The sequence below is a fragment of the Bos indicus x Bos taurus genome, chromosome 29, assembly GCF_003369695.1.
Source record: "Bos indicus x Bos taurus breed Angus x Brahman F1 hybrid chromosome 29, Bos_hybrid_MaternalHap_v2.0, whole genome shotgun sequence".
Taxonomy (NCBI): domain Eukaryota; kingdom Metazoa; phylum Chordata; class Mammalia; order Artiodactyla; family Bovidae; genus Bos; species Bos indicus x Bos taurus.
This window is the reverse complement of record NC_040104.1, coordinates 7,078,631-7,087,997: the sequence shown is the minus strand read 5'-3', so window position 1 is coordinate 7,087,997 and position 9,367 is coordinate 7,078,631. Positions and strand designations below refer to the sequence as shown.

General features: G+C 44.3%; 1 long non-coding RNA gene across 1 annotated transcript; it reads right to left on the bottom strand.

Annotated features, from left to right (window-relative positions):
- Positions 1–1,280: 1,280 nt before the first annotated feature.
- Positions 1,281–2,765, bottom strand: LOC113885795. The gene is made up of 2 exons (XR_003509328.1): positions 1,954–2,765; positions 1,281–1,556 (listed from the first exon to the last, which is right to left on the bottom strand). It is a non-coding gene; the product is annotated as an uncharacterized LOC113885795 (long non-coding RNA).
- Positions 2,766–9,367: the final 6,602 nt, after the last annotated feature.

Below are 9,367 nucleotides of genomic sequence, written 5' to 3'. Positions count from 1 at the left end.
GGGAAGTCACTGGTCATATATGTTTTTTATTCTCCAGGACATTATCTTGACATTTTTAAGAAGCACCCCCTAATCAGACATCTTCATCAAGAATGAACTTCTCTGTTCCTTGGCAGCTCCCATGAAACAATTTTCATTGTTTCTGAAGTTCATCTTCTAGAAGTTCTGTCTAGATGAGCTCCCATATTCTGCTGGTCCAAATGTCTTCATCTTGGTATGGGCTGGAGACGGCTGTGCTCGCTCATAGGGCTGCGGTGAGAGTCCAAGTTGCTCCCCCAGGGCCACTTCCGGAGTCGGAGTCAGCTTCACTGGGGGTCTCCACTCCTATGATCCCAGTGTTTCCCTCAATACCTGTTTTCCCGTCTGACCACCAGATCCTGTCAACTCAGGCGACTCATCAAGGCCCCCTAGCCTGGTGCTCCAGGCCCCGTACCTGCCACACCTAACACGATCCGGTCTAGTGCAGACACAACACGATACCTGCCCTTCTGCAGACCTGTGCCCCTTCCCTCGTCTACACCTGCTCGGGAGACACTAAGCGAAGCAAACTTGCTGTGTCATCATGTGCTCCCCAGGAGGGGAGGAGACAAGAGGAGACAGAGCATATCTGACCTGTCAGGCTTGGACAGAAAGGAAAACCAAAGGAGGGGAGGGCCTCCCCACAGAGGCCCCCTCCCCAAAGCTCTGTGGCCATGGACGGTAAACAGCCTGGTCAGACAGATCACCCCCTACTCTCCAAGTGCTCTCGAGCACGTGCTCCAGTCTGTGTGCTGGAGGGTTGATGGACTAATGCCTTGTAAGCGAAGTCCGCTCTGGGTGGTGGAGCTTACCAGCGGCCGGCCAGTCACAGCCGCTCTCGGACCCCTTGCACCCTGTTGGCCGCCCTCGTGTCACTGGATCGCATCGTCCGAGTGACCCTTCGGGCTGCTGCACCCAGGACCAGGGCTGACCTGCTGGCTGGACATGCTTATCGTGCCCCTTGTTGGCAGCTCCCATGAATGTTGACTGAATATGGGGCCAGGAACTGATGACACCTCTCACTGTGGCCCAGCTCATGCGGTTTGAATTCCAAGGAAAAGAAAAGTACTCTTCTCCTACAACAGTTAATGCAAATGGTGTGGTAGCACTCTCTCCATGCTGAACCGCCTGGACTGGCTAGTAACGAGGGTTTCTGGTGCTCGTCGCTGTGAACGAGCACAGGTTACATAATGAAGTGGGTATCTTAGCATCATCAGATGCTGTCCTGACAATAACTAAAGAAATTGCCACCACTCAGGAGACAGCCTTGATCATTGCTAACGGTTTATTCCTGTGTCACCAGGCGAGGTACGCCGTGTGCCTTGACACATTCCACACGGATTCTGGAGTCCCCGAGTACATCATCCATGAATCACATGTGAGCACGAGCCACTGCCGGCGTCCCGCCCTCCCTCGTGTCGACGCTCTTAGTGGTTCCTGCTGAGAAGCTGCCTCACGTGCTCCTCAGACTCGGGAAGCAGAGACGGTTGGGCCTTGATTGAAGACAAAATCCAGGGTCCCTCAACCCCAGGAATTTCCTAGGGGGAGATGTGGGCAATTACTAAGGACAAATTGCTGGCCTTTTCTTCCAACTACAAAGAGGCCCTGTACCAATGTGGCTTCTTTGCACACTGAAGGCTCTCCCACATTGAGAGCCTTTGTACTGGATTATTGGACAAGAGACCAGTGTGCCAGGTGGAGTGGGGGCAGAGGGGGGGCACCCTGACACTCAGCCCCATCTCCCTCAGACCCCAAGGAATTGTCTCAGCCTTGGAAACTGGATTCCTCCAGCACTCAGTGGCCCCAGGCTTTTGCATTCACAGATTTCCTCCTGCTGCTCAGCACACTGTAAAATCCCACACGTATCCCCTCAGCACAGAACAGGCCCCTGCATGCTGGCCAGAGCTCAGTGGCCATGAAGCCCAGTCTGCTCACATGGGTAGATCAGAAGCTAACACTCCAGGAGCAGCACTGTGCCAAGAGCCCGAGGGTTGGTGGGAAAGGCTGCCTTGCTCCCAGATGGCTATTGCTCAAGCGCCTTAGACACTGGATCCAGAGTTCTCTATAAAGGAAAGTTCCAGCACCATCCACTGTGGTTTAACCTGCTAGAGAACTCAACCTGAGCTGAAATAAAGAACACAACAGACAGAATACGCAACGGAAGGGATACAGCTTAGGAATCAGTCAGTTATAAGACCAGACTAAGAAAATCGTCAAAGAAGACTGAAAAAATGTAAAAGAAAACCTAAGAGAATGGGAGACAGTAAAGGGACTAACATCTGAATAAGAGCAATTCTAGAGAGACATAAACGTGGCAGGAGGAAATATTTGAAGAAATAATGGACACAAATTTCCTGGAATAATACAAACATGAAGCACACTGCACCAGAAGAGCTGAGTGCCAGAAAGAGAAAAAAGGAACAACGCACACCTGTATATATGTATGTCACATATATATCACATAGGACTTTACGAACATCAGAGATAAAGCTTACAGAGAGCCAGTGTATCACATGCAAAGGCGAGAGTCAGACTGACATCAGGCTTTTCAACAGCGACACTGGATGCAAAAAGACAATGAGGTAGTGTTTTCTAAGTGTAAGAAAAAGAATTTAGAATTTTATATCCACACAAACTGTCATTCAAATTAGACAGATGGGTCAATTATTACAGAGTCGTGTCCGACTCTTTGCGACCCCATGGACTGTAACCTACCAGGCTCCTCTGTCTATGGGATTTTCCAGGCAACAGTACTGGAGTGGATTGCCATTTCCTTCTCCAGGGGATCTTCCCAACCCAGGGATTGAACCCGGTCTCCTGCGTTGTAGACAGACGCTTTACTGTCTGAGCCACGAGGGAAGTCAGAGTTAATAAACATTATCAGTTAAAAGAAAAATAGTGACTCTATTTTTAAGAACCCAGATGCAAACAAACTAAATAAAATTTTTAAAGCAAAAATAGAGAAAAAAAAGAAACAAGAAAATAATCCAGATGCACTTAGAGATATCTAAAACATGAGGACGTGCAAAGAGTGGAAGTCGGGGACCTCCCTGGCAGTCCAGTGGCTAAGATGCTGTGCTCCCAATGCCTCTGACCTCCCTGGTCAGAGGACTAGATCCCACATGCTGCAACTAAGACCCAATGCAGCCCAATAAATAAATACATATTTTAAAATAGTAAAAGGATTAAGATAGAGGGTGAGAAGAGGAGGAACTGGAGAAAGTTGAAAGGCACAGACTTCGAGTTAGAGTTAACAGCTGTGGGACGGACACACAGGAAAACTGTTGGCAGAGGAAATCCTGAGAGTTCTCATCACTAGGAAGGAAGGTTTTTTCCTTCTTTTTTTTTTTGTCATATCTATATAGGAATACAGATGTTAGCAGAACCCATTGTGGTAATCATTTCATAATATGTGTAAATCAAACCACCGTGCTGCATGTTTTAAACCGAGTGATGTATGCCAATTACTTCTCAATAAAACTGGAAAAAAAAAAAAAAGACAACTCACCAGGCAAAAATACTAACCAGAAGAAATCTCAGATAACTATACTAACATGTGATGAAATAAACTAAGATAAAAGGGAACTGTAGGAATGGAAAGAGTCACTTCATAAAAAAGGGTCCTGTTCACAGACATAGCAATTTTAAACATGTTGCACTTAATGTAAAGTTAAAAAACAGCTTATGAAAAACCAATGACTATAGGAAGACGCCATTACATCCACCTTAAGGATCCACAGTTGGTGAATGTCAAATGGTGCGAGCACTTTGGGAAGCATTTGGCGGCACTGACTAGAGTTGGGACACAGAAATTTCATGCTCAGGAAACTGTCTCAGGAGAAACATACACAAAGCACAAAGACAGAGGCACAAGAATGTTGACAACAGCGAAAACGTGGGGAAACCCAAAAGCATCAGAAAAAGTGAATGGATACCTTTGATATGGCCCCACAGGAAACAGTACAAGCAGTCAAAACAAATGAACTACAGCAGTATATAGCAATAAGGAGAAACAAAGTAATGTACTGGTAAATGAAAGAGCCCAAAATATAATATTCAGTGCGTTATCCTTCTCTTAAAGTTAAAAATAGCTTTACAAGAAAATCACACAGCGGGAAAACAAGAGCACAGGTAACTCAAGAAGACAGTTACCTGGCGGGGGAGAACAGAAAACGGGAGGGTGGGGAGTAGGAAGGGAGAGTGGAGGCATATGGTAGCTTGGGTTATTGTCTATGCTAAGTCACTTCAGTCGGTCCGACTCTGCGACCCCATAGACGGCAGCCCACCAGGCTCCCCCATCCCTGGGATTCTCCAGGCAAGAAGACTGGGTTATTGTCAAGTCCTGGCTTTTGTTTTGTGGTGGTGAGTTGGAAGGTGCTGTTGTTAAAAATTACCAATGATGGGACTTTCCTGGTGGCCCAGGGGTTAAGAATCCGCCTTCCGATCACTGCAAGGGACGTGGGTTCAATCCCTGGTCAGGGAACTAAGATGATCCCACGTGCCACAGGGCAACTAAGCCTGAGAATCAGAACTACAGAGCCCGTGTGCTTGGGAGCCCACAGGCCGCAACTGGAGAAGCCCTCCTGCTGCAATGAAGAGCCAGCACAGCTGACAAAAAAGAGGTATCGTGATGGAAAGCAAAGAACACTAAACACTGAATACCTCACACCTATCAGGATGGCTACTATCAAAAAAACAAAGAAAAATAATGTGTTGACAAGGAAGTGAAACTTGAATGCTCTGTGCACAGATGGTGGGGAATGAAAGCTGGTACAGCCACCACAGAAACAAGTATGGTGGTGGTTCCTTAAAAATTTACAAACAGCCACATGATCCAGCAATTCCACTTCTCCATATATATTCAAAAGAAAGCAAGGTTTCAGAGGTCTCTGTACACCCATATTCACAGGAGCATTAGTCACAACCAGTTAAAGGTGGAAAGAACCCAAGAGTTCATCAATTTAGATAAAAAAATGTGACACGGAACAAACAATGGAATAGTAGTCATTCCTAAAGAGGAAGGAAATTATGGCATATGCCCTAATATCTCATGGATAAACCTTGAGAACATTATACAAAGTAAGAAAAAGAATCCAGTTACAAAAAAGACAACTACAGTATGAGCCCACTTATCTGAGATATCTAGTCAAACTCATCAAAACAGGAAGTAGGGAATTCCCTGGCTGTTCAGTGGTGAGGACTCCGTGCTCTCACTGCCAGGACTCAGGTATAATCCATGTTCAGGGAACTAAGATGTGCATGAAGCGTGGTGGGTGCCTCCTACCTCAAAAAGAAAGAAAGCAGAATGGCAGTTGTCAGGGACTGGAGGAAGGGCAAATGGGGAGTTGATAATGGGCATGAAAACACTCTGGAAGTTGGCTGTACAACAATGTCACTGTACTTAACACTACCAAACTGCACACTTAAAAATGGTTGAGATGCTAAAATGTATGTGTATCTCAATTCCAGAATTCAACTCAAAACACACCTAGATACAAATAGAGAGCTGCATTAAGGGAAACTTTAGCCCTAAAATGTAAGACTGTTTCACATATCACCTAGTTACAAAAGGAAAACAGAATCTTTATAGGGAAATCACCTAGAAGCCATCCCTTTAACCAGGCGATCAAGATGAGCGTCACCAACAGTTGGGCATCCTGTATCACCCGCCCTGTGATCTGTGATGCATGAACATCAGTTCTGCACCTGGTCATGCACCTGGTCAGAGCACATCAGCTCTAGGTCATTTTTGCTAAAATTGTTTAACCCAAATCTAAGCATACAAAAACAATCACACAAATCCAAGCCCAGGATACTTTTATAAGAAAACTGGCTCAAACTGTTAAAACATCCATTTTATGAAAAACAGACCAAAAAGTGGTTAAGGAGTCTATTCTAAATTAAGAGAGGCTAAAGAGATACAATAACTAAATGAAAAACCTATTTTTTTTTTTAGGTACAGAGTAGACTGGGACAGTAGACTAGTGGCCCTGTTGAAGGTACCCACTTCATAATTTTTTCACTTTTTCTTCAGGTGTGAAAATTCCCTAACTAGTCTACGGGAAGGGAGGAGGTAAAGCTGAAAATTAATGCGTCAAGGACAAAACCAAATGGGTTAGAAAAAAGAACCACAGAATAAACTCAAAGGCAGTATAAGGAGAAATACAGTAAAAGCAGAAGTTAATGAAATAGAAAAGAAACGAAGAATAACAAGCGACAACAAAAAGCCAGTGCTCAGCAGAGTAATGAACTTCTGCCAAGATGGACAAGACTGAAAAAGAAAAAAGCACAAACAAATACTACTAGACATAAAAAAGGGGGATACAACTTTGGATACAGTTAAGATTACAAGCCTGAAAGTCAATTCAACTTTGTGCCACAGAGGAAATAAGAAATAAATATCACCGACTCAAGAACAGAAAACTGACCAATCCTATTCTCAATAAAAATCTAAAGTTAAAAATCTACCCACTGCAAAAATGCCAGCCACAGTTGGCTTTAGAGTTAAGTTTTACCAAAAATTTTACAAGTGTAAAATCCCTTACACCTTACACAAACACTTATATAATGAGAGAGAACACAAATACAGAGAACATTCTCCAATTCATTTTATGAGGTTGGCATAACCTTGGAAAAAACAAAACCACCCAGACAAGGGTAATACAGGAAAGGCCAAGCTTAAACCATCTCACTTATGAACCTGGGTGCCAAAATCCTCCCAAACATCAGAAGACCAGATCCAGCAATATTCTGAAAAATGCATCATGGCTATTTTACTCTAGGAATGCAAAGATGTCTTAATGTGAGAAACTGTCAAAGTATCTCATGTTTACAGATGAAAGGAGAAAAGCTAGGTGGCCAGTTCAGAGTCCCAAGGGTGCTCCTCAGCACGTATATACTGGTGGCTGGATGCCAAGGGAGGAAAGTGAGCTGGGCCGCATGGGGAGGCTCCGGTGGGAATGACCTGGCTGTAACAGTCGGTCCTGAAGTGATGACATGTGGAGTCTGACGGACCCCACGTCTCAAACCTAACTGCAGCAGGGTCAGGACTGTTTGGCAGTCAGTCACCTGGACTGGCCATGGCATTGGGGAAGAAGGGCTCTGGAACACTCAGCTGACTCTGGGAGCTCTATTCCTATGTGGCTGGACTCCACAAGGAAGCTAAAGAATAGAGGTGGAACTCAGCTGTGGAGAATGACAAAGGGGAATGGCATGCAGACTCTGCCTCTATCAGAATTCCTAGCTATGACCCACAGGAGCTAAATGGCTAATAAGGGAGGAAGCAGTGGAGGTTAAAAGGTTTCAGGAAGAAAAAAACGAGGTTCTGAAGTAGGTCAAAGAATCACTGAGGGATGGAGAAGAATACAAGGCCAAGATTATAGTTACAACACTTCCTTCCCTCAATCACACAAATACACTGGTTAAAGTGGGAAACTGGGAATCCCCTGGTGGTTCACTGGTTAGGACTCTGGGCTCTGTCAAGCCCCCAGGTACAATTCCTGGTTAGGAACTGTAAGATCACACAAGCTGCATGGTGTGGCAGAAAACACAAACTCAAAACAAAAAACAAACGTTTGCTGTTCTATCTGCTCTCACCCCTAGCCCCTTCTGGGTAAAAGAAGCTCTCTGCTCTCTGGGAGACACGTTATATGGATCAGGGTGGCTCATCTTGCCTCCTCTTATTCCCCTTGCTCAGCCTTGGCCACAGTGGTTGCTCAAGAGAGGTAAGTGACCTGAGGAAGGCCAGTCAGTCTTCCCTGAAATTCACGGAGCCGGAAGAAGTAATGCTCTGTCAGGACTGAGCGCAAACTGGAGCTTCGTGAAAAATACACGTGTAGAGAGAGACGAGTTCGGCAATCAAGAGAAGCAGAGACAATCCAAGACGACGAATGAGAACCCTGACAAACCATGCTGGCCGAGGGTCAGCTCTGCTCTGGAGACCAACAGGTCAATGGGCCCTTGTTTCTGCTGGTTTGAATCAGCCTTTGTCACTTTTAAGTAAGATAGTCCCAAATGATACAAATACCAGGTATGGCCTTTTGACCCCCCAAAACTGAAATATACATAAAATATGATTCTAAACATGCGTAAATTACCAAAGTTGTCTCAAGGATAGAAAACTTGAGTTCCACAGAAGACTTCCCTGGCAGTCCAGTGGTTAAGACTTCACCTTCCAATGCAGGGTGTGTGGGACCAGGCCCTGATTGGGGAGGTAAGATTCCACATGCCTCATGGCCCAAACACCAAAGCATAAAACGAAACAATGCTGTAATAGATTCAATAAAGACTATTAAAAAAAAAAGAACACTAAGCAGGGAATTTCCAGTGATTCAGCGGTTAGGACTCTGTGCTTTTTCTGCCAAGGGCTTGAGTTCGATTCCTGGTTAAGGAATTAAGATCCCGCAAGCCGTAAGGCACGGGCCAAACAAAACCCAACACAAATTAAGCAGAGTTACATCAGGATTCAAGGATGGTTCAACACCAGTGTAAGTCAGTGCAATCGTTAAAAACAAAGTCTTTTGACTATTTCAATGGATACCAAAAATTTGTCAACATGGAATAAAGGGAGAAAACATTATGTTGGGTACAGAAGGAATCCTTTTCAGCCTAATGAAGTTTACCTACCAGAACCCTAAAGCAAGCATGATATTTCATGGTGAAACCTGAGAACCATTCTCACCAAGAGGAACAAGGGTGTCATTTGACATTATACTGGAGGTCCTGCACTCTGTAATTCATAAAGAAAAGAAATGAGTGTAAAGAACAGGATAAAACTGACTCTAGAAGGATGTGATTTGACATTCTACCCACAAAGCCAACAGAATCAACAGAAGAACTATTAGAAGTAACGAGAATTCAATTAGATCAAACAGGCGGGCGCACAGAAATGGACAGCGTTCCGACATGCCACTGATGGTCGGAAATATAATTTCAAAAGAGCCCATTCATAACAACAAATAGCTAAATTAGAATTCTTAAGGCTACACTGAACTAGAAACATCAAAGACCCACATGAGAACTACATCTTAGAAAACAGTACACATAATTCATTTCTGGATAGGAAAATCAAAAACTGGGGAGTATGACTCCTTTCCAAATCAAACTATGAGATTTAAAACCATGCCAATGGTAGCCAGGGAACTATATCCGATATTCTGGGATAAACCATAATGGAAAAGAATATTTTAAAAGAATGAACATATATGTAAAGCTGAGTCACTTTACAGTGACTTTACACTTTACGGTCTCTGTACAGCAGAGATTGGCACAACATTGTAAATCAATTATACTTCAAGAAAAACAAAACCCATGCAACGGAAATCTTCACAGAACTTTGAAATGAAAATCG